The 22,096-nt window shown below is 35.1% G+C and overlaps 5 non-coding genes across 5 annotated transcripts; all 5 read left to right on the top strand.

Moving 5' to 3' along the window:
* Window positions 1–420: 420 nt before the first annotated feature.
* TRNAL-AAG (transfer RNA leucine (anticodon AAG)) lies at window positions 421–502 on the top strand. Its single transcript has one exon. It is a non-coding gene; the product is annotated as a tRNA-Leu (tRNA).
* A 750-nt stretch (window positions 503–1,252) lies between these two features.
* Window positions 1,253–1,334, top strand: TRNAL-AAG (transfer RNA leucine (anticodon AAG)). Its single transcript has one exon. It is a non-coding gene; the product is annotated as a tRNA-Leu (tRNA).
* Window positions 1,335–1,834: 500 nt separating this feature from the next.
* On the top strand, window positions 1,835–1,916 carry TRNAL-AAG (transfer RNA leucine (anticodon AAG)). The gene has a single exon. It is a non-coding gene; the product is annotated as a tRNA-Leu (tRNA).
* A 1,653-nt stretch (window positions 1,917–3,569) lies between these two features.
* Window positions 3,570–3,651, top strand: TRNAL-AAG (transfer RNA leucine (anticodon AAG)). The gene has a single exon. It is a non-coding gene; the product is annotated as a tRNA-Leu (tRNA).
* A 14,037-nt stretch (window positions 3,652–17,688) lies between these two features.
* TRNAV-UAC (transfer RNA valine (anticodon UAC)) lies at window positions 17,689–17,761 on the top strand. Its single transcript has one exon. It is a non-coding gene; the product is annotated as a tRNA-Val (tRNA).
* Window positions 17,762–22,096: the final 4,335 nt, after the last annotated feature.

The raw sequence follows: 22,096 nt of genomic DNA on the forward strand, positions 1-22,096 counted from the left end.
ATAAAAAAAAAAAAAAACAGTGTTATTTATAATTCATGAATAACCCCCTGTTTTTGTAAAATTTTTTATTCTTCTCACACGAATTGTCAAATTTTGTAGATCGATTTACTCGCCTTAGCGCAAATGTACAGCTCTGATTTTTAAAAGAGGAATTCTTAACTATATATGGAAAGCGTCTACGAAAAATTTTGTCCGTATGTCATCTGGGGGATGCTCTATGGATGCCTAAATTTTTACCAATTTAGACGAACGAACAAAAATTAGTTACAAAAACAGGGGGTAAATCTTTATGACAAATTAATTTTAATATAATTTAAATTGAATACGTTATTTTAGATTGTATTCGTTATAACCATGTTCAACTGTAATTTTATAATGTTTCATGCAACTGTAATAGTTTCGCCAATGACTTTATATAGGGGTAGCGTGGCCGAGCGGTCTAAGGCGCTGGTTTAAGGCACCAGTCTCTTCGGAGGCGTGGGTTCGAATCCCACCGCTGCCAAGTGACTTTTTAAGAAAATTATGCGATTAAAAAAAATTCTGAAAATTAAGAAACGAAAAACAAAAGCTTGATGCTGTGTTGTTGTTTGGGGTGGGGTCTGAGTATAATGGTTTTAATATTTGTATATTGTGTTGTTGTACTGAGTTTAATATTCACTAATTAAATTAATAATATGCTCTACTATAGACACTAATAATTTGGGTGGCAACAGAGAATATTCAAAAGACTGTTAACTAACGAAATTTCATTAAAAATAGACGGGCTGTATTTAAACTTCAAGGTCGTACCTAAATGTTGTGTACATTTTAGTGATTCAATTAAATGTAGGTTTCTCGATTCTTAAATTAATCCAAACAGTGTACGAGAATCAACAACCGAGGTACATTTGTGCAAATTTAAAATTAATATTGTAACTCGTTGGAATATTCCATTTTCGAAACTAACCACTTTAAGGGATATTAATCTAATATAAATCGAAATAGAATCTAGTTTTTCTTCTTATATCTTTTCAAGATTATTAATGATTTTACAGCAATTTTATATGAAAAAGTTCAATTTGTTTCCAGATTTTGAATAATACATTTCCTAAGACATTCCAAAGAGTTTTAAGAAATTTTAAATTTTGATAGAACTAAACAAAATTATTTTATTAAGAACTTTTTGCATACTAATTTAAATTATTATGTACAAGAATTTGTATATGACTATATATTTATTTAGATTCCAATCAATAAGATATCAGGCTACATAGGTAGCGTGGCCGAGCGGTCTAAGGCGCTGGTTTAAGGCACCAGTCTCTTCGGAGGCGTGGGTTCGAATCCCACCGCTGCCAAGTTGTTTTTTTTTCAAAATGGGAGTATAGAGTCAAAACAATTTATACTAGGTTTTATAAGCAAGCCATTTATTAAAAATAATAACATTTACTATTATTTTATACGAACATTACATAACGTGGTATGGAAAGACTTCTCTCATATTATTTAGTGTTCAATAGCAAAGGTCAGCTTCGAACTTGCCTTTTTTATGATCGATATTACATTTTGTTCTAAACCATATTGACATCAACGGTTGTTACGATGGAAAAATCGTCAAAGATCCACTATGAAAAGACGTTTAAAATTTTTAGACTTTCGGGTTTTTCGTAGTAGATTAAAATTCACGCTATGAAAAAATTCATGGAAACTCTATATTGAAAAATATAATTACTCTAATCCATCTTATTTATATAAAAATTTAAATCCTTAACATATCCTTGTTTTATTGACAAATCTACTCCCCTATTTGGGATTAGAATTGGTCGATTTTATCATTGAAAATTGTTAAGAATAGCGTGGTAGCGTGGCCGAGCGGTCTAAGGCGCTGGTTTAAGGCACCAGTCTCTTCGGAGGCGTGGGTTCGAATCCCACCGCTGCCAAGATGGTTTTTGAAAGTTTATACACCAATATGCCAAAAATATGGGACCATATACAATTCATCAGTTTTTATCCACAATAAATAAAAATCGGGATATTAAGTTGATTTTGTCCACAGAAATAGGTCTGCCTGCCCTGCAAAGCAAATGTCGGATGTCTTCCGACACATCTGAACAATGGAGGATGCAAAAATCGTTTAGATTTCGTTACGATTTCTATAAGGTTTTTCGTTCCGAATTCGGACCGAATGTCGAAAGTAAATTTCCCTTCCAATATACCAATGTTTTTCTTCCGATTTCGGTACGAAGTCGGAGCGAAATGTCGGAAACAAATTTCCCTTTGCACAACAACCAACGCCATCACTGCCGGTATACCATCACTTTGTGTATGTATCTAACAATTACCAACGAGGGGTTGTATAATTTTAGTTGTCGAATATTCGCATATACGATTTTTAAATATTTTAAATATAAATGAAACATATAATAATAGAAGCTAGTGGTAATAGGCTTAATATATTCGTACACAAAGATTACATTCTTCTACTATAACTACAAAATGATAACAACAGTGATATTATGAAAGTCATTTATCGAAACGTTGGAAATGACAATCTTCCAATAAAGAAAAGAAAAATTGTTCAATTATATTCAGAAATCAGAAATCCCCCTTCCGAAATTCCCAAGGATTTCAGACCGAAATCGATTCGATTTTACTCCGACATTTCGTTCCGAAATTATGTCAACCACCTCATACAACTTTCGGTAGGATATCGGTACGATTTGCTAATTTTCTAAAAAAACACAGTTTTAGGTTTCTGGAATTTTAGGGGCCTTTATCTCGAATTTTTGGACTTTCCCATGAAAGTAATTGTATCATCGTAATTAGAACCTCAAATTTGAAGGAAGGGGTTCCATGCGATGACGTGATTTCATGGCATCCTTTGCACTGGTTCAAACGAAGTCGTGAAAGATCCGATCTTTTCATTAGCATTTAAACCAATGCAAAGGAAGTCGTGAAAGATCCGATATTTTCATCAGCATTTGAACCCATTCCATCGATCCAATAGAGATGAATTTTGTGTTTTTATTTATACACACTTTTCTAAATATATAAGATTAATTATTCGCAATAGATGTGATGTTGTCGGAGACGGAAATCACAGCCAACGTTGTTAAAACTCTTGTCGTAAGGATAATGTCATTGCAAAGGGTTGGTGAAAATGACATGCCAAAGCATTGTTGGAAATGACATGCTAAATCATTGGTAAAAATGACTTGTCAAAGCATTGGTGTAAATGACATGCTTTGGATCCAAAAATGAATAGCATCTTTTTGGGTCCACACTCATATAAAATTCATCGATGAAGATGCTGAAAAGATGTCATGCCAGATCACTTGCACCCATGATTGAATGGCATCTTTTGCATCGAATATTTTGCTGGGTACTACCATTTGTCAAATTTTTGAAATAATCCTGGAATTGGCCCTAGATTTGATATAAACGAACAAACACATTTTGAGCTTTTCCTGTGTAGTCGATTAAAGGATTACTCAAAAGTAATTGTCCCTATTCCACATATATATTATATCTTCCTTAGATGCTACATCCACAAGTTTCCCAATCGCCCTTTATAACACAGCTGTTTATTATGTGGTAGCGTGGCCGAGCGGTCTAAGGCGCTGGTTTAAGGCACCAGTCTCTTCGGAGGCGTGGGTTCGAATCCCACCGCTGCCAAGATGATTTTTGAAAGCGTATAACCTGATTTGCTAATGTATTGCGAAGAATTCTTATAAATAAAGCTATGTATATATCAGATTCTTGTGTAATATACTCGTAGCAGAAGAATATAAAAAATAATTTAAAAAATTAAGTTTCAGTGTTTTATTTAGAAATGTACTTAAAACTAGAAAATAATTTGTCGCTTAGCCTCAATAAATATATTCTTTCTCATGATGGAATCTCTCAAATAAAACGCTTGCCGTTTAATTTTGCCACCATTTATAATTTAAATGCAAGCGTTTTATTTGAGAGATTCCATCACGAGAAAGAATATATTTATTGAGGCTAAGCGACAAATTATTTTCTAGTTTTAAGTACATTTCTAAATAAAACACTGAAACTTAATTTTTTTAAATTATTTTTTATTTTTAACTTTTTAGTAAATACATTTTTTTGACCACTGAGAACAAAATTATAGTCAATTTAGGCCGAAAATAAAAACTTTAAAATGCATGAAATCGTGTAGTACCGTTATATAAAGGCTATACCAAAACCAATTTTTGGTGGAGAAGTTTCTGTACCATTGGGGACTCCAAACGCCAAGTTACAGCCAATTCGGCCTAAAAATGAAGATAAAATCCTTAAAACGCTTGAAATCGGGCCCCATCGCTATATGTGGGCTATACCAAAACCTGGACCTATGTCCACAATTTTTAATGGGTACGTTTTTGCACCATTGGAAACCCTAGTTGTAAAAAAACAGCCAACACGGGCTTAAAATTACGATAAAATACCTTGAATCGAGTGGTACCGCTGGATGGGAGCTACAGGAAGAAATGGACCCATATTGGTTTTGGTTTCATATTCATGTATTGTCATCCAAATCTGAAGAGTGTACAAAGTTTTAGTTCGATTGGTCAACAACAACTGTGTGAAAAATGAGTTACCAGATTTGAAAAGCAAATTAGATAAAAAACTGTAAATCTGTGTAAAAATGGACCAATATTGGTTTTGATTTCATATTCATGTATTGTCATCCAAATCTGAAAAGTTTGCAAAGTTTTAGTTCGATTGGTAAACTGCAACTGTGTGAAAAATGAGTTACCAGATTTGAAAAGTAAAATACCGGAAATCGGGTGGTACCGTTATATGGGGGCTATAGGAAAAAATGGACCCATATTGATTTTGGTTTTATATTCACGTATTGTCATCTAAATCTGAAAAGTGTGCAAAGTTTTACTTCGATTGGTCAACTGCAACCGTTTTAAAAATCAGTTACCAGATTTGAAAAGGGGGTTGAGTCAGACACCGTAAAAACACTATAAGAATGGACCAATATTGGTTTTGATTTCATATTCATGTATTGTCATCCAAATCTGAAATGTGTGAAAATTTTAAGTTCGATTGGTCAACTGCAACTGTGTGAAAAATTAGTTACCAGATTTGAAAAGCAAATAAGATAAAACACTGTAAAACAGTGTAAAAATGGACCAATATTGGTTTTGATTTCATATTCGTGTATTGTCATCCAAATCTGAAAAGTGTGCAAAGTTTTAGTTCGATTGGTCAACTGCAACCGTGTTAAAAATGAGTTATCAGATTTGAACTAAACACACACCAAAGCAAGTTAAATAAATTAAATAAATTAAAATTATTCCACCGAAAAGACTGAAAATTCTAATTTAGTCTTCGTCGAGTGTAAAAAACATTCCACCTGAAATTTGTCGGTATAAGTCTATAGACGTATACGTCCGATTTTAGGGATTTTGAAGATTGTGGCCTCAATATCCCACTGAAATAGCTGAAATTTGGTATTTAGTACTTGTTGGGTGTGAAAAACCTTCCACTTGAAATTTGTCGGTATAGGCTCACGTCTTTATATAGTTCCCATGTGGCTTCAATATCCCACCGAATTTGGTACTTAGTCTACGTTGGGTGTAAAAAACTTTCCACTTGAAATTTGTCGGTATAGGTCCACGTCTTCATACATCCCCAATAGAACGGTACCTCCTGATGTTCGGTATTTTGAAGATTGTGGCATCAATATGCCCCCCCACCCCCCTGGGAATGGTTGCAATTTGCTATTAAGTCTTCGTAGTAGGTATAAAATTTTCCACCTGATGTTCGGTATTTTGAAGATTGTGGCATCAATATCCCCCCGAAATGGCTGAAAATTGGTATTAAGTCTTCGTAGTGGGTATAAAACATTCCACCTGAAATTTGTCGGTATAAGTCTACATCTTTCATGTAGCCTTCATAGAACGGTACCTTCCGATTTTCATTTGAAGGTTGTGGCTTCAATATCCCACCGAAATGACTGAAATTTGGTATTTAGTCTAAGTTGAGGATGGGTATAAAACTTTACACATGAAATTTGACGGCATAATTCCACGTATTCATATAACCCTCATAGAACGGTACCCCCGATTTTGGGTTTCTGAAGGTTGTGGCCTAATATCCCACAGAAATGGCTGAAATTTTGTTTTAGTCTTCGTTTGGGGTCACAAAATTGTCCATTTGAAATTTGTCCAAGAAAAAAAAAAATTGTCCACCAAAATGTTCCGTCCGGTGCCACTTAGGTATGGTATGGAAGAAACTTGCTTTAATTCGTAACATTTAGACTTTCTTTATAGACTAGATGAACATTTTATTATCTTTACTATTACAGTACTCCCCCCAAACCCCACCGTCATTGCATCATGTAACAATGTCCTTCGTTTGTTGGGTTTTTAATCAAGACGTGCCATTTCGTGCATAAAAATCTTCTTTATGCCCGACCATACCCACATACGAACACTGACTTATCCACTCTCTTAAGAAAAATACTTCTAAAAAAACTCCGGACTAGACAAACAGATATTTAAAATTTACATTAAAGTGTTATAACCCGGGAAGAAAGCACATCCGCAAAGTTGAGGTCACGTACGGGTCATGTTAAGAATGCAACAGCAGAAGCATGCAATATAATTTATTGGAAAAGAGTGTTTAAAAATTTACCAAAACACTTGAATAGCGGACGGCAATGAAATGGAATTTAATACCATGAAAAAAGATATAAGTGGGGGTGGTGGGGATTCTAAAATGAAATTGACAGTTGAAAGAAAGGATCTTTTAATTTCCTCTTGCATACCATCTAACACACATCCATGTAATACAATGTTAAATGGGACATTGATGGATAAGTAACATGTCCGCAATGTTCCAATCTAGTATTGAGGAGATGAACTTGTTCTGATCAAAGGAATATGTACCTGACATTAGCCTTGTTTGGTTGGCATAAGGTATGAACAGTTTTAAAAGCAACATTTTGTAAAAGGGAAATGAACGAAAATTCACCTTTACACATCATCGAGATTTCCAACTCATTCCTAAAATGTTTTTACATTTGAATGTAAGTTAATTAAGTGCCACATGACCTGACTTCGTTGTGTGAATGAGTATGTGGTCTGCATTTACAAAAAGCCCCATAAGGTATTTTTCCATACTTCTACCAAAACATCGACAGACATAATTTCCAAGTCATTTATCAAGTGACACGCAAAATGACACTATCTTAACGCAAATATCAAAAATGCTTCCGGTTATGGTCTAGCAAAGTTCAACGCGTTATTTGACAACCAAAAGGCCAATGCAAATGTGAGGGACATGCACCAACACACACGCGCTATGTTTGCTTGTGAAATGGATATACCTGGGTGGGTTGTGACGGTTGTTTGTGAAAATGGAATGGAAAATGCAAATGATAAATGCCATATGCATATCGAAAGACAAGTAAATCATTTAGTGGTAGATGTGGCAAAGCAAACTATTGCATACTTTTAGGTGTTAATAAATAACTAGTGAAATAAAAACCTCACACGTATCGTTTGATTGGATTGGTTAACATACAGAATATTCAGAAACACTGTACGTAATAAGCTCACATGGACTTAGCTTAGAACATCGTTATTCTCAAGTGCACAGTGACTTCCAAGTGGTTTAACCTGACAATTAGCAATCGTTAAATGTAATAAGTTACTAACATGTGTCACCCAACCCATACGAATTAAAAGAAATAAAAAGTTTTAAGTTCGACCCGGCCGAACGTTTTATAGCCTCCACCATGATACATGTATATATAGTCAAAATGGAATAATTAATTTGATCAGAAAATAAAGCTAAAAACTTCAAAATACCGAAAATCGGACGGTACCGTTATATGAGGGTTATACAAAAACGTGAACCGATATAATCCATTTTCAACCTGAAATATGTTCAGATCAAAGACACATGTGTACAAAATTTCAGAGCTCTATCTCAAATCATTCGGACTATAGCGTGATTATAACAGACGAAAAGACTAACGGACGAACAATAAAATATATACTTTGGCGGGTCTAAAATAATTTTTTCGCTGAGTAGCAAACGGAATGACTAACTTGATATACCATCCATCTTATGGTGGAGGGTATAAAAATCTTGGGTATAGACATTTGGTAAGTAACCCGACATTGGGAAAAAAGAACAATCTTACCCAGCAAAACCAAAACTCTTGAACCAAATTAAAATGGAAGGTGCTTACACCTGGGAAGTTCATAGATGAGAAAAATCAAAAAAAATCGCCGTAGCGCTTTTTAAATAAATCGGTCAAGGTTCACATTTTTTGAGTTTCTTTAAGTTTTCACGATTTTGCTTGGAAACGGCAAGTCTAAAATGGGACTAAAGAACATTTTGTTGCTATGAAAATTTTCTACAAGATTGATTTTTATGAATCTTCGTAGTAAGGATCCTTACAGGAGTAGCATATCTTAACTGTTAATACTACCTTAAGAGAGCCCATATGGGGTGTCATCGTTGTTCTTACCATAACAAGGACAAATATCTGAAATTTTCGAATCCTCTGGCAACACACAATATTAAATTACAGCAATCTCGGTTCGCCATTCAGCCACTTAAGTAGGATATTGAGGCCAAAACCTTCAAAATACTAAAAATCGTGGACCAATACCGACGAATTTCAGGTGGAAAGTTTTGTACCCCCAACGAAGACTAAATACCAAATTTCAGCCATTTCGATAGAATGTTGAGGCCACTACCTTCAAAATTCCGAAAATTGGGAAGTACCGTTCTATGGAGGCTATGTGAGGGCTTGGACCTGTTTCGAAAATTTTCAGGTGGAAAGTTTTATACCCCCGACAAAGAATAAATACCAAATTTCGCCCGTTACGATTGGGGATACAACCTTCAAAATACCGAAATTCGGGAGATAGCATTATGTGGGGGCTCTATGAAGGCATAGACCTATTCTGAAAAATTTCAGGTGGAAAGTTTTGTACCCCCAACGAAGACTAAACACCAAATTTAAGCTTTTTCGGTAGGATATTGAGGCCACAATCTTCAAAATACGGAAAATCGGTAGATACCGTTCTATGGGGGAAACATGATCCCAACGAAAATAAATACTAAATTTCAGCCATTTCATTGGAAGATTGAGACCACAACCTTCAAAATACCGAAAATCAAATGGGGGCTATCTGAAGGCGTGCCCCATTTTTCCCATTTACGATACCAAACATCCTAGGAGTAATAGAACCTCCTGTAACAAATTATAAAGCTCTATCTTTAAAATTGCAGTACCTGTTTGGTGTTATCGCCGTGCGCATCCCTGTCACACTTTTGTGGATAGGCAACAGAAAATCAAGAAAAAACACATTCTCGAGGCATCCGCCAAGAAATTCATGGTACCAGCAGGAGAGCCGTGCTGCTATCAAAAAAAAAAAAAAAAAAAAACGAGTACAAAATGCGAAGGGCCTGCAATCTGCCCGGTGAAAGACGCATAAATGAAAGTATAATGATGTCCGAAATTAACAAAAGGTAAAAATGGTAAAAACTGAGTATTATATGCCCTGTCCACAGAAACGCGTTCTGACGTATTATCAGCTACAACAAAGATAAGAGGAACTCATACAAACAAAACTAACCAAATTTTTTGTTCACCGCGGCATCGAATACCGAGTGAAGATAATAAAATTGTCCAAGAAAAGAGAATAATATTTCCAGCAGACAAAAACTATTGTTGGATATGACAAAAACAATTGTTGTAATTAACAAAAACGACTGTTGGACTCGCAATACTACATTCTGAATCTAACAATATTTTTACAATACATATTTTGCTCTTCTAATATTGTTGGATCAATCATATTTTTCTCTGCGTGTACTTACTATATTTTATTTTTACTATATTTATTAATAAGTCCAATGGACTGGGACAGACAAAGAATGTTGAAACATACATCTTGAAGGATTTTATCTCTATCGGAACCGCCATCAACAAAACAGACAACAGGAAAAAGATTGCTCCGTTGAAACGTACCATCGTAAACCGATCGTTTTACTATTTCGTATTTAGCGATTTTGGAACAATGTGTAAAGTGTGCATTTCAGCAAATATTAAATGTATAATAATTACATGGTCGAGCAATCCGCACACCAATATACATACCATGGTCATTTTAAAACCACCTTTTCATTTTACAACTAAATTGTATATAACATTGTCATGTATCTTGCCCTGCAGCTTTTGCAGCAATTATGTATCAATAATACCCTGTCGTAATTACACTTTCATCACACAGTCCTTTCATATCCTTGAGAAAAAATAAGCAATATAAAAAATTGGCATAAAAACGTCAACTATTTACTCAGTACTCAATGATTTGTTTTCTGCAGCCAAGTGAATGAAAGGAAAAAAATTCATAAATATCGACAAACAATAAATAAATCTCACCAACAATACACATTCTTTTTCATTTTATTCATATTCATTTCGCCGCTAGTCTAAACGTCTTCAATCAGGCAGTTCTTCAAATTCATAACCATCATTTACAAGGCAAAGATGGATGAATGGAAAGAAGAAAAAAAAAACATATCAGTGTATTTGAAGTTTAATCAAAAATATTGACAATCGTAGCGTTATACAAATAGATATTGTGTACGCTACAATATTTTTGAAAGTCAGATTAATCGGTTTGTCATACCAGGTAGGTAACTTATCACAAACCTATTAAGTAAAAAAGAATCAGTCGGGTTTGCCGGCAGCTAAATACCCTCAGCTTAAATAACAGTAACAGGAGTGGTGGACCTAATTTTTAGAAAAAAATATGTAGCATTTTTATTGGTGAAAATGAAGTCTTGGAGTTTTCAAGGGTACATTTTTAGGAGTTTGAGGGGTAGGTATCATAAACAGTGGAGCGAATTAATCCATTGACAGACCGATTGCATTAAGTTTACATCAGTAAAAATCAGAATCCTTCTTATATGAGTATTACAAGAATATCACTTGGGCGGGATTTTTGGAAAATCTGGTCCCAATGTCTGAAAGAACAATGTTGGTAAAAATAAATGGAAAACCAATAAGCATGAATATAATTCAAGTCTATGCGCCCACATGTGATGGAAGTTCAGATGAAGTTGAAAAATTTTACGACGAAATAGGAAAACTTTTGAAAATGACAAAACCCCACGAATTAACCATCATACAGGGTGATTTCAATACCAAAGTTGGCAATGAACATGTAACTGGCGTCACAGGAAAGCATGGATTGGGGGAGAGAAACGAAGGGGAGATCGACTTGTACAGTTCTGCCAAGAGCACAACTTTATAATATCAAATACACTATTTCAACTCCATCCAAGAAGATTATATACATGGAAATCCCCACGGGACCATATAAACAATCTGGTTCGTAATCAAATAGATTATATTCTGATTAACAGACGTTTTAGCTCCTGTATAACAAAATGCTCTACATATCCTGGAGCGGATATACCATCAGATCACAACCTTCTTATGGCAAATGTTAGGACAAAACTGGCAACAATTAGACGTAAAAAGAATGTACCGAAACCCGATATCAATAAATTAAGCAATCCCATAATTAGACGAGCACTTGCGGATACTATTAACTCCGACCTCAGTAAGATGGTATAGAAACTGTATGGAATGCTGTTAAGGATATTATCAAAAATACTATGAGAAATACTTTAAAAAAGGATCCAGCCCCAAAATATGAAGAGTGGATGACTGATGAGATCAGAGAACTTCGATTAGAAAGGAAAAAATTCAAAAACGTAAACATTGAAAGATATTGGGAAGTCAATAAAGAAATAAGGCTAAAAATGAACAAATCAAGCGTAAATGTGAAGAAATTGAAGCTCTGCAAACACTCCACGACGACTTTAATTTCCACAAAAAGCTGAAAGAAACAGCCGGAATATACAGAAGAAAACCGCCAAATATACTCTTTGACGCTAACAACCAACCCGTTTTTGAAATCTCAAAACAAAGCAAGTATGGAAGGAATACATATCAAAATTTTTTACAGATCAGAACAGATCAGACTATAATCGCAATGAAAATTCTCTTGAAAGCGAAAATCCTATTACCAAAGAAGAAGCCGTCTATGCAATAAAAACCCTGAAGGACAGAAAAGCTGTTGGACCAGACGAAATTCCCGATGAATTGCTCAAATTAATCGATGAAAATAATATACAACTGTTTGTGAAACTCTTCAACGATATATACGACACAGGACAATATCCACGAGATTGGCTGAAATCTACATTTGTTCCCATACCAAAGAAAGCAAACGCCAGAAATTGCAACGATTATAGAATAATTAGACTAATGAGTCACGCCTTAAAAATTTTTCTACGTATAATTCACAAAAGAATATACACTAAATGTGAAGCAGCAATGGGAGAAACCCAATTTGGATTTAAGGAGGGAATGGGAACCCGGGAAGCACAGCTTGGTGTTCAAGTGCTCATCCAGAAGTGTCGCGATGTCTAAAAAGACATATTTATGTGTTTCGTAGAATACGAAAAGGCATTTGACACAGTTCGACACGACAAACTGGTTGAAATTCTAACATCAATAGGTATTGAACCCAAAGAAGGTATTGAACTCAGTAGAAGTATCCGGTGAAACATCCGATGAAATAACAATATCCAAAGGTGTTCGACAGGGGTGTATACTCTCACCATTATTATTTAATATTTATGCGGAACAGATTTTTCGAAAGTGTGTAGAAGGACCTCTTTCCTTCTAATAATTGGAATAAAAATACATGGGCAATTCATTAACAATATACGATACTCTGATGACACCATGATAGTAGCGAGCTCTTTAGGTGGCCTCCAAACTCTCCTTAATTCTCTCAACGAAACAAGTAATTCGTACGGATTATATATATATAATTGTTCCACAAACATCCCATAAGGGACAAGGGAGACTTCTCTCATATCAATGAGTGCACCCCGATTCATATTAGCTCAATGATATGGGACCTACAGTTTATCGCCGAGTCCGAACGGCTTGTCTAAGACACCACTTTTGTAGAGAAGTTTTACATGGCTGAAATACTCAGGAAATGTCGCCAACATTACTGAGGGGTATTTTTGCCACCGTTGAAAAGTGTTTTGATGTTGCCTGGCCGGGAAATCGAACCCACGACCTTATGTGTGCAAGGCGGGTGTGCATACCACTGCACCACGGTGGCACCCACGGATTATATATTAAACTCAATAAGACAAAATTTATAATCATTAGTAAAAGTAACAATGTTTACGACTCCTCACTAAAAATCAGTGAATCAGAAATAGAGAGAGTAAAATCGTATAAATACTTGGGAGTGCAATTAAATGAGCAATGGGAGTCTTCTAAAGAAATAAGATGTCGGATAGAAATGGCGAGAGAAGCGTTTCTCAAGTATAGAAAAGTACTAAACAGCTACGACATCAATATTGAACTTAAAAAACGGTTTATCAAATGCTATGTATGGTCAGTTCTATTATACGGTGCTGAAACATGGACTGTAAAATCAGCAGACGAGAAGAAACTGGAAGCTTTTGAAATGTGGACATACCGACGTGTGCTCAAAATTCCATGTACCGATCGAGTGTCAAATACCGAAGTCTTAAGAAGAATGAATGAACAAGGTAATGAAAACCATCAAAACCCGAAAAATTTCTTGTTTGGGACACTTGATGAGGAACAATAAATACACTCCGGTTCATCTGAATAGAACCAACCAATATTTGTCTACAAATACCGTTATATCTGACGAAAGAAGAGGAATTGTAAATTATAATTTTGTGGACATGTAGAATATATAGTAGCCGATATTTTCAAACCCTAACATGTTTCACATATGCGTTATAACGGTACTTTTTACTCGCTTTATGAAAAAAATGTCAAAGTATTAGCATTTTTTAATGGTTCACCAGGATAGAACCACCCTAAGAATTTACACAAATCCTTTGTCAGATGTGGTAAACTTTAACAAAAAACTATTCATAATTATAAATAAATGCCGTTAGTGTTGATTGCCAACAAATTTGTGCATTATGGTCTTGAAATTTGATGAAAATCCAGGCTTAGAGGTCCAAAAAATATTTTTATGAAGAAATCGGTAGAAACAATTTATAAAGACAAAATTTTATACTGAATTATGTTCAAAATTTTCTACACTACAATAAAATTAGAAAAAAGTCACATTTGATAGGTTTATGAGTCCGAAACAGAGGAAATATGGTAAAGATAATTTAAGATTGTACCTTTCCAATCCAACATTTTATATTTTATCTCAGGAAAGTGAACGCAAATCGATGGGTTCCACCCAGTTTCGTTGGCTCTGGGCATCTACAGGTCCAAACAATAAAGAAAATTCCACAGCCATTGAGTTGCATTCACTTTCCTGAGATAAAATATCAAATTTTGGATTGGAAAGGTACAATTTTGAATTACCTTTACCATATTTCCTCTGTTTCGGACTCATAAACCTATGAAATGTGACTTTTTTGTTATTTTATTGTAGTGTAGAAAATTTTGAACATAATTCAGTATAAAATTTTGACTTTATAAATTATTTCTACCGATTTCTTCATAAAAATATATTTGGAGCTCTAAGCCTCGATTTTCATCATATTACAAGACCCTAATACCAATTTTTGCACAATATTTGTTGGCAATCAACACTAACGGCATTTATTTATAATTATAAATAGTTTTTTGTTAAAGTTTACTACATCTAACAAAGGATTCGTGTAAATTCTTAGGTTGGTTCTATCCTGGTGAACCATTAAAAAATGCTAATATTTTGACATTTTTTCATAAAGCGAGTAAAAAGTACCGTTATAACGCATATGTGACACATGTTAGGTATTGAAAATATCGGCTACTATATACTCTACATGTCCACAAAATTATAATTTACAATTCCTCTCCTTTCGTCAGATATAACGGTATTTGTATACAAATATTGGCTGGTTCTATCCAGATGAACCGGAGTGTATAAGATACTGCAGATAATTCTCAAATCCCAAGTTGAAGGAAGACGTTGTAGAGGTCGAAGAGAACTGTCCTGGATAAAAAATAGTCAAGACTGGACCGGATACCGTGATGAACTTAGTCTTCTTACAGCGGCTAAAAACAGACAACTATCGCTTTCCACATAAAATAAATATTTCCAATAAGAATGTAACAAAATGTATGATCGCTTAACATCCGGACAACGGATATGCAAATAAAGAACAAGAAGGTCCATTACCCAAAGAAGTATGTAGAAAAAACTGGTAGCGTGATGAAACCACAAAGACTACTAACAAATTTAAGGCGAGATATGTATGAAGGTGTGGCCTTAAATATTGGGACTTTTGTGGTTCATATCTCGGGAAGTATTGGCTTCCACTAGCAAGCAAAATGTAATTCCATGAAAAAAGGAAGGCGGGAGGGGGCTTCTGAAACGAAATTGGAAAATTAATAATATTTTAAATTTCAACAAATTAGTGACGTGCCATTTAACTGAATTAAAACGAAAAAGTATTGAACTTTTACGAAGGAAGTACCTGAAGAAATGGCCAAACATACTCCATCTTTAAACTATATAAAATTTTGGGAGTGATTCTTTACGATAGTAATCTTCGGAACCATCCATTTCAGATCACCCATAGTGACAAACTAGGATAGTTGCCTTCGCAAATAGAGTAGTAATTTTAATCATTGGGAAATTTTTGACTACGTGGTCTGGCCTAATTATGGGAAGGCGCTTATGTACAAATCTCCCATTAGGCACACCATATATGCGTTATAACGCACCATGATGTGAATTTAGCCAACACAATGTTGGCACTATTCACCAGGAAAAGATATTGCTGTTTTCTTGCCGTCAACACTAGATGGTGTACAACTAAACCTCGGTGCGGTACTCGATCATAGGCTAAGATGGAAAAGGAACACTGAGGAATGCACGAAGAGAGGCTTGATTGCGCTATATTCCTACAAGAACTCTATAGGCAAAAGCTGGAATATCAGACCACTACTTATTACATTTGGTGTGATTGTTTGTATAGGACGAGTACCCCAATTATTGAACTAGCAAGACGATGTTCTCAATGTCCTGGCCTACTGAAAGCTCTACTATGCTTCTTCTTTGACAAAAGTATCTGACAGGACGAACCTGAGTGTAGAGTACTGAAGTCAATCTGGAAGTAGAAAAGCATCCCTATTCTCACTTATCAAGCCAGAGATCAGAATTCAATAGATCAGAATTTCCAAACAATCCTCGGACTTTCCGAGGATGTGCAAAAGTTGGGTAAATTTTAGTCACTCCTTTCCAAAGTTATCGCGTCCACCAGCAAACCATTTTAGTGGTCACCGCAATATTTTTAGAGGCATGTTGAACATCCCTTAAATTGCAATTAGGCGAAGTTTTTGAGGTAACTGAAGAAGTGGGCCTACATCTTCGAACTTGATACACATACGTTTGAAATAAATTTTATGATGTGCAAAGTTACGGCGAAATCAGATACTCGTTAACGTTCTCAACGGTCATTTTAGTTGCTAACTGCCGTGTCTTTTCAGATTGTAATAGGGGCGGCGAGAGCAATCTGTTGCAAAAAATTTAAAACGATCCGAGGCATCCTTTTTGTGAAAAAAATTGAAATTTTGTATTGAAGGCACCCGAAGGAAATTTTGAATTTTTGTGCGCGAAGCATATTTGTCCGATATTGTCTATCTTGGAGGTTTGTGAGAAATAGTACGATATGCTATATGGACAGATCTCAGTCACTCATTCGGATATTTATCGTGCCCTGCTAAAATATTTAAGGGATTTGTTAAAGGCACAGAAGTCCTAAAGTAAAACAATATACGAGTCCCTTCTCAATCAATCGCTTAATTGTGGCGATTCCACGCCCTCTTTTCAGCCTAACCTATCGTGTCCACTAAACACTTTAGTTGATCACCGTAGAATAATTTAGAGCTTTTGAACCATTATGTCAGCAAGCATTGACTTGCTCACGATAAAATGATGCCGTGGTAATCAGAATCAGAAGGAGTACCTTCCGTGAAAATTTCTAAAAGATTCTCACACAGCTGTTAAACTGCATTTGAGCGAAAATTTTAAATTTTTGAGTGGAAGATACCCCAATGTTCTGTCCGGTATAATCATCTTGCAAATTGATATTGACGTTTGAAAGAAATTTTACGATGTGTTTATTTTCGACCAACTCGGATCCCCAATTCGACGGTTTTGTTAAGACTTTAAAATTTTTTCTTTTCCATTTCTTTACTAATGACTAATACGAAGTTGTGCACTAAACATTAATTGTAATGTACTACTACTGTAATTTAATACATGCTGATTTTTCGTACAACTTGTAGCATGCTAGTCTGCTACCTATAAGGGAGGATTTGGTAGTACATGTTCAGTGCCATCATAATTTAAAATTCCGTGCGGAATTTGTTCCTTTTCCCCAATTTCACAATTTTTTATTTCCATATTTATGTCAAAAAGGGAATATTTTTGTCGATTCAACCAGAATACTCCATAATTAAGTGAATCTAATTAACGTTTTACAAATATTGAGTTTAAAAGAATTTCACTTTTTAAAATTATTTTCCGTGGGAAAAATTCCGGGGGAAATATTAATGATTGCCTTGGTTATGTTGCTCTATAAATAAACAATGTAATCAGAAAAACACAATGTATTTGTGTTTTGAAATCAAACGGTTCCATAGTGTAGCGGTTATCACGTCTGCTTTACACGCAGAAGGTCTCCAGTTCGATCCTGGATGGAACCATCAAAAGGCAAGATTTGGACAATCTATTTTACAGAGAAAAATATAACAAGTAAAAAAGCGTTGTTCATCCGGGCCGGACTTTTTATACCCTCCACCATAAAATAAATATTAGTTTTCTGTTCTGTCTACAATTTTAAGTCGAAATATTTTGTGGTCACGGAAACCCAAATATAAATAAAGTCGGAAATTTTATTAAATTTTTTTTCAATCGGTCGCCACTTTTACATGTGGCTATGTCAAAGTGTGGACCTATGTTCACAATTTTTGGTGGAGAAGATATCAAATAACAGGTAGTTCGTCCAAAAAGTACTTAAAATGCTGAAAATGTATAATCGGGAGGTAACATTATATGGGGCTTTACCAAAAAATTTACCTATATTGATAAATTTCTGTGGAGAGATGTTGTGACCGCTAGGAAACTCAAATGGTAAATTACTGAGAACCTAACGCAGCAAAAAAATTCGTCCCAAAATCATGGGTTTTGTAAGGGATTTTTGGCAGCCGTAAATACTCGCAAACCCCCTTTCTTCCCATTATTTTTACAAGGTCATGTCGCACTCAGTTTGTAGTTAGAATAACTAGTTATTCTGTGGCCACAAGAAGTTGAAAAGAAAGGTGAAAAAATTCTATTTTTAGAACAGTCGATGTAGAGATTTTTTTTAATTTCGTCACACTTCTTACTTTTATTTAACTTTATTTTCTTTCGCTCGCTGTGCGAGTTGAACACACAAACCCTCTGATTTCTAGCCAAAGACACTACATACTGTGCCACGCACACGAACATTAAGGGTTGCTTAAGAACTTAAATGTGCAGTGCACATGCGCACCACGAACTGTCATTTTTTAATTTAAAAAACTCGAGTGCCGACAGTGAGCGTTGAACACACAACCCTAGGATATATAGTCGGACACACACTCACTGTGCCACCGTCCTCACTACTTAGTGAGGAGCAAAGTAGGTTTGCCTTGTAATTTTACTTTTCAGATTAATTGTAATGCGAAAAGAAGCTTGTTTACATTACTTTGTAATGGGTTACATAATGACTAATGGATCCGAATTTTTGCTGGGTAAAATAACAGTTAGTTCAGCCAAAAAGTAGTTAATTTTCTCGAAATAGTTAGGAAGATACCGCTATATGGGGGCAATACCAACACGCAAAAATATATGTTAGAAATATGTTTGGATCCAAACAAATATTTGTTTGGGACTGATTGCAAACAAATATATGTTTGGATCCAAACTTACAATTTTATATGTTTGGGTACCAACATATTTTTTATGTTCGAACATATTTTATATGGGTGGAGAGGATTTTTGTCAAAGAGAGCTGCAGAATGCTGGTTTATAATAAAGAGCTGTGTGCATGGTGTAATTTAAAAGTGCGACTTTTTATAAGTTTTTTCATTCAGTTTTTCTTTCATTGAAGTGTGTTATGTATTTCTTTGGAATTTTGTATGTACCTATTTGTCTTTGTTGTTTTGCCTTTTTTACTATGCCCTTCAATAAAAAACACCACCATTTATAAATGTGTATATATGTTAGAAATAGCCAGTGAGCGCTTGCTGAGAGCAAGTGAGCATGCATTTCAATGTGTTTCACATTGACATTTACGCTCCCTTGCTCTCAGAAAGCGCCCACTGGTGCATGTCTTTGTTTTTTTTGTGGCTTTTGGGTTTGTATTTGTTGCACCCAAACATATAATTTGTTTGTACTCAAACATATATCTGTTTGCAGGACCCAAACATATGTTATGTTTGGAACTGCTTGCAAACAAATATATGTTTGCTACAAAATATGTTTGGTATTTGTGCAAATAATAGGAAATATTAAAAAAAGTGGCAGCTTTTAGCACCAAAGCGAAACTCGTACACCTGTAATTTGTTGGGCAACTTCGGTTCCAACTGCAGCCAACTTCACTTTGTGCTGTTAATTGACTACGGAAGAGTGTTTTAAATTAATCTGTGCCCACGTGGTAAACGAAGTGTGATTTATTACAAAGAAAGTATAACAACCTTTAGAAATGGCGAGGCACAAAAAACAAACAAGTCTTGCCATACGATTATTAGTAATTGAACATCACAAAAATAAAAAATCACTTCGCGAGATATCTGAAAGGGTAAATCTAAGTCGATCAACTGTTCAGTATATAATAAAGCGGTATAAAAGTGATAAACGCATTGAAAATAAGAAAAAAGGCAAACAAAAAAATTTTTTCAGTCAGTGATGAGCACTATATCATACGACTGGCCAAAAAAGAACCGTTTCATTCTGCTCTGAAACTCGCAGTAATATCAGAAAAGTATGTAGGAAAAAAATTTTGCGCACAGACTATCAGAAATATATTGCATAAAGCTGATTTGCATGGAAGAAGAGCAAGAAAAAAACCGTACACCTTAAACCAACAGTCAAACATGGTGGAGGGTCCGTTATGGTGTGGGGCTCGTTTTCCGCATCTGGAACGGGTGTTTTGCACTTTATTGAAGGGGTTAAGAACCAAGCAGTCTATCTCGACATTTTAAAAGAGGCTTTACCAATTTGTAGAGGAAAGTTCGGTCTAGAAGAAAATCTGCATTTTTATCAGGACAACGACCCCAAGCATAAAGCTCGCAGTGTGCAGTCATGGCTATCACAAAATTGCCATAATGTCATTGATACGCCAGCCCAGAGCCCCGACATTAACCCAATTGAAAACTTGTGAGACTATCTCGACGAAAAAATTCGGCGGCACGACATAACCTCCAAGCAGAGTTTAAAGAGGGTCCTTCAGGAGGAGGGGTTAAAAATTGAACCAAGCTTCTGCCAAAAACTTGTTAGAAGCATGCCAAAGAGGTTGCAGATGGTGATTAAAAACAAAGGGATGCATACCAAATATTAATGTTACTAAAAAATTCAGAATACGTATAGTGTACGACTTTCGCTTTTGCATTAAAATGTATAGGTTTTTATAATTAATACTGTTTAAAACATTAAAATGAAGCAGAAAGATTAATTTTTTATTTTTTGAAATAACACAATGGACTAATAAAATGCAAACAAACGTTATGTCTATTATTTACGGTAATATGGGACATTTTTATACCCTATACCACAATGTGGAAAAGGGTATTATAAGTTTGTTTTGGGAAAAATTCATGTAACACCGCGAAATATTCGTCGGAGACCCCCAATGTGGTATACCATTCTTCATATCTCGACGAGATAAAGCGATTTTGAGATGTGTGTCCGTCCGTCAGTCCGTCCGTCTGTCCATTATAAATTGTAAACACGCTCCAGGCCGCAATTATGGACCGATCGTCACGAAATTTTGTATGGAGGTCGGGTTCAGATCAGAATAGATCCCTATTCTTATTGGTAATGATCGTGAAATATTTAGCGGGTGAAATGGACCAAGAACATAATATTTATCTAATTTTGTAGCGGCTCTGTAGGTCTCAATAATAGTCCGATCAACGCGTAATTTTAAATAAGGTAAGAGTATATCATAAAGCAGAAGCTTGCAATTTGAGATGGCGATCGGATAATATTTAGAGGGTTAAATGGACCAAAACTTTTGTGTGAAAATTGTGAAAATTTTTAATATACAGCTTATATCTTAATTCCTGGAAGTGACATTCCGGACAAGTGAGATATACTTGAAAGTGGAACGCTTGACCTTTCAATTGATGCCAATTATGTTGGTGTGCATGATCAGATAACAGAGTTACAGCCTAATATATTCCGTTATTTGTTTGTAGTGTAATAATAAACTCGCTAGAAGTCGCAATTATACATCAATAGTCACGAAAATTTGCACCGGGTAAGAGTATAGGTCGAAAAAGATGCCAACAATTTTGAATGATGATCTGATATTCTTTAGCGGGTGAAATGGACCATTTTGTATGAAAAATATAAAAAAATTATTTTTGTCGATATTTTAATTCCTTGAGGACATATATATTTCGCAAAGTAGCATACATATGGAAAAAAACTACTGACCTTTCCTCTGATGTAAATTGCAATAAAGTGTTTGCTAGATAACGGGCCTACTGCCTAATATATAATGGGTTCTGTGTAGAGAACCACATTTTTATACCATGCTACATATTGTCTCTCCAAAAGTTTATGTAACACCACGAAATATTCGTCCTAAGTTTGGTATGCCAAAATTCATATCTCGACGAGATAAAGCGATTTAGCGTTGTGTGTCCGTCCATTAAAAATTGTAAACAAGCTTAAGTCCGCAATTATGGACCGATTGTAACGATTTTTTAAGGAGATTGTGTTCAGGCCAGAATAGAAATGATTAGTTTTTGGTGATGATCGTGAAATGTTCAGGGAATGAAATGGACCAAAAA

Source organism: Musca autumnalis, unplaced genomic scaffold (assembly GCF_047663935.1).
Source record: "Musca autumnalis isolate F117 unplaced genomic scaffold, ASM4766393v1 scaffold_5, whole genome shotgun sequence".
Lineage (NCBI taxonomy): Eukaryota > Metazoa > Arthropoda > Insecta > Diptera > Muscidae > Musca > Musca autumnalis.